The following is a 4,205-nucleotide window of genomic DNA, read 5'->3' on the forward strand; positions in this document are numbered from 1 at the left end:
GTGTCAAGTGGGTGTAAAGCGGCCTAAACACAGCAGTGAAAAGCAGCTAAACCCCATTATAAAAATAAATTACTTTGAAAAACCCATGAAACAAAGACAGTGAAAGAGAGAGAAATTCTTACACAATGCGTTCAGGGGCTGTGATGGAACCTGGATTGACCATATCTAGACCCACAGCTGGATGAGACATAAGGGTGGACACTGTTGCGGCTGAGAGGTTTGGTGAGGTTGGGTGAGCAAACGCAGACCCTTTAAAGTAATACTGCGTGGTACCCACCGCATGGGTCCCAAATCTCCAGGTTCAAGGGCATCTTCCTACATCGAAAACATGCATGAGATACCCAGAAGATGGTACACCGTGTGATGGGGAAAGGTTTCTAAAACGCACCTCATTTCTCATCTCCTTGTGCCCGGGTTCGCCATTCCAGCCGCTTTACTAGCAATCTCCCTACTTGGAGCATCAGCACCTTTAACCTCCTGTTCCGTACAGGTTGCAATTTGTCCTGAGGATGAACGGGAAGACGTGGAACCAATGAGAGACTAGCTCTTGGTGTTGGGACAGGCACAGGTCACTCTATTTTCCCATCAGGAAGAAGAATTAACCACAGGCTCAGCCTGCCCCCCGGAACCAGAACAGGGCCTGAAGCCATCCTGCGCTATTGCGGCCAGGTACCTAAAAAGCGAGTTGTAAAATGGAGGTTCAGGGCACTGCAATTCACAAACCTGCAGACTTATAAATGATAACTCTCGTCCACAAATATATTGAGGGAAGGCAAAGAAGAGGATTTGAAATCAAGGCAGAATTGCAGGAAACAGATTTCAGGAGGTAGATTCGAATCGCCTTTAAAGCACATGAAAAGCGGCAAAACGTTGACAATGATGCCCTTGGCCAAAAAGGGCGTATGCGTTTTTTCCTGAATATATTCAGGAAAAAACGCATACGCACTTTTTGGCCAACCAAGCAACCTGGAAAGGCAAATCAGCGCTACAAAGATGTCTCGCTTCCCATCGGTTAAAAAGGCCATGCTGAAAAAAGTGTCAAAACCAGAAATGCAGGACAGGCCATGGAGAAATGGGAGCCTTGCTACACTGATGGGCGGGATGTAAATTGCCAACAGCCACTCTGGAGAAGCGTACGGTGAGTCCTGAAACATCTAAAAAACAAAGCTTAGAGAGCATACGGCACTTCCACTCATGGGGTTATAAATTGGGAAAATTAAAAATCAGCAAGACACAAGCACCCCAAAGTTTAGGGCTGCTCTGTTGACAAGGACCTCCACTTCATTCCACCTTCAATATCCCAGGAAAGAGAAAAATGGATAAAGATGTTGTGGTCCATATGTACAATGGAATATCACTCAGCCATGAAATCAATGTCATAAGGCTAGTAGCAGCATGATGAGTGGATTTAGGTACGACGATTCTAAGTGAAATAAGTCACACAGAAAAGGACACTTCTCATAAGGTATCACTTATAGAGGGAATGTAAAAACCGTTACACTTGAACTGAATTACAAAACAGAACAGAGTCACACATGCAGAAAACACACTATGGCTGCTTAAAGGGAAAGGTGAGGTGGGGTGATACATAAAACAAGGGTTTCAAATTAGCTCAGATACCGTTCCATAAAACCAATATGTAATAGACAAGACCTACTCCTTGCTCAGAGAACTGGACTCAACACGCCCTATTCACCGCACAAGAATATATCTGACTAGTAATAATCTTAAAACCTATGTATTGATATCTCTCTGTTAGTGTGTCAAGTGGGTGTAAAGCGGCCTAAACACAGCAGTGAAAAGCAGCTAAACCCCATTATAAAAATAAATTATTTTGAAAAACCCATGAAACAAAGACAGTGAAAGAGAGCGAAATTCTTACACAATTCGTTCAGGGGCTGTGATGCAACCTGCATTGACCATATCTAGACCCACAGCTGGATGAGACATAAGGGTGGACACTCTTGGGGCTGAGAGGTTTGGTGAGGTTGGGTGAGCAAACGCAGACCCTTTAAAGTAATACTGCGTGGTACCCATCGCATGGGTCCCAAATCTCCAGGTTCAAGGGCATCTTCCTACATCGAAAACATGCATGAGAAACCCAGAAGATGGTACACCGTGTGATGGGGAAAGGTTTCTAAAACGCACCTCATTTCTCATCTCCTTGTGCTCGGGTTCGCCATTCCAGCCACTTTACTAGCAATCTCCCTCCTTGGAGCATCATCACGTTTAACATCCTTTTCCGTACAGGTTTATATTTGTCCTGAGGATGAACGGGAAGACGTGGAACCAATGAGAGACTAGCTCTTGGTGTTGGGACAGGCACAGGTCACTCTATTTTCCCATCAGGAAGAAGAATTAACCACAGGCTCAGCCTGCCCCCCGGAACAAGAACAGGGCCTGAAGCCATCCTGCGCTTTTGCGGCCATCTCCCAAAAACGCGAGTTGTAAAATGGAGGTTCAGGGCACTGCAATTCACAAACGTGCAGAGTTATAAATGATAACTCTCGTCCACAAATATATTGAGGGAAGGCAAAGAAGAGGATTTGAAATCAAGGCAGAATTGCAGGAAACAGATTTCAGGAGGTAGATTCGAATCGCCTTTAAAGCACATGAAAAGCGGCAAAACGTTGACAATGAGGCCCTTGGCCAAAAAGGGCGTATGCGTTTTTTCCTGAATATATTCAGGAAAAAACGCATACGCCCTTTTTGGCCAACCAAGCAACCTGGAAAGGCAAATCAGCGCTACAAAGATGTCTCGCTTCAAATCGGTTAAAAGTGCCATGCTGAAAAAAGTGTCAAAACCAGAAATGCAGGACAGGCCATGGAGAAATGGGAGCCTTGCTACACTGATGGGCGGGATGTAAATTGCCAACAGCCACTCTGGAGAAGCGTACGGTGAGTCCTGAAACATCTAAAAAACACAGCTTAGAGAGCATAGGGCACTTCCACTCATGGGGTTATAAATTGGGAAAATTAAAAATCAGCAAGACACAAGCACCCCAAAGTTTAGGGCTGCTCTGTTGACAAGGACCTCCACTTCATTCCACCTTCAATATCCCAGGAAAGAGAAAAATGGATAAAGAAGTTGTGGTCCTTATGTACAATGCAATATCACTCAGCCGTGAAATCAATGTCATAAGGCTAGTAGCAGCATGATGAGTGGATTTAGGTACGACGAATCTAAGTGAAATAAGTCACACAGAAAAGGACACTTCTCATAAGGTATCACTTATAGAGGGAATGTAAAAACCGTTACACTTGAACTGAATTACAAAACAGAACAGAGTCACACATGCAGAAAACACACTATGGCTGCTTAACGGGAAAGGTGAGGTGGGGTGATACATAAAACAAGGGTTTCAAATTAGCTCAGATACCGTTCCATAAAACCAATATGTAATAGACAAGACCTACTCCTTGCTCAGAGAACTGGACTCAACACGCCCTATTCACCGCACAAGAATATATCTGACTAGTAATAATCTTAAAACCTATGTATTGATATCTCTCTGTTAGTGTGTCAAGTGGGTGTAAAGCGGCCTAAACACAGCAGTGAAAAGCAGCTAAACCCCATTATAAAAATAAATTACTTTGAAAAACCCATGAAACAAAGACAGTGAAAGAGAGCGAAATTCTTACACAATTCTTTCAGGGGCTGTGATGCAACCTGGATTGACCATATCTAGACCCACAGCTGGATGAGACATAAGGGTGGACACTCTTGGGGCTGAGAGGTTTGGTGAGGTTGGGTGAGCAAACGCAGACCCTTTAAAGTAATACTGCGTGGTACCCATCGCATGGGTCCCAAATCTCCAGGTTCAAGGGCATCTTCCTACATCGAAAACATGCATGAGAAACCCAGAAGATGGTACACCGTGTGATGGGGAAAGGTTTCTAAAACGCACCTCATTTCTCATCTCCTTGTGCTCGGGTTCGCCATTCCAGCCACTTTACTAGCAATCTCCCTCCTTGGAGCATCATCACGTTTAACCTCCTTTTCCGTACAGGTTTATATTTGTCCTGAGGATGAACGGGAAGACGTGGAACCAATGAGAGACTAGCTCTTGGTGTTGGGACAGGCACAGGTCACTCTATTTTCCCATCAGGAAGAAGAATTAACCACAGGCTCAGCCTGCCCCCCGGAACAAGAACAGGGCCTGAAGCCATCCTGCGCTTTTGCGGCCATCTCCCAAAAACGCGAG

This window comes from Balaenoptera borealis (genome assembly GCF_965194805.1).
Source record: "Balaenoptera borealis genome assembly, contig: HAP1_SCAFFOLD_297, whole genome shotgun sequence".
Taxonomy (NCBI): Eukaryota; Metazoa; Chordata; class Mammalia; order Artiodactyla; family Balaenopteridae; genus Balaenoptera; species Balaenoptera borealis.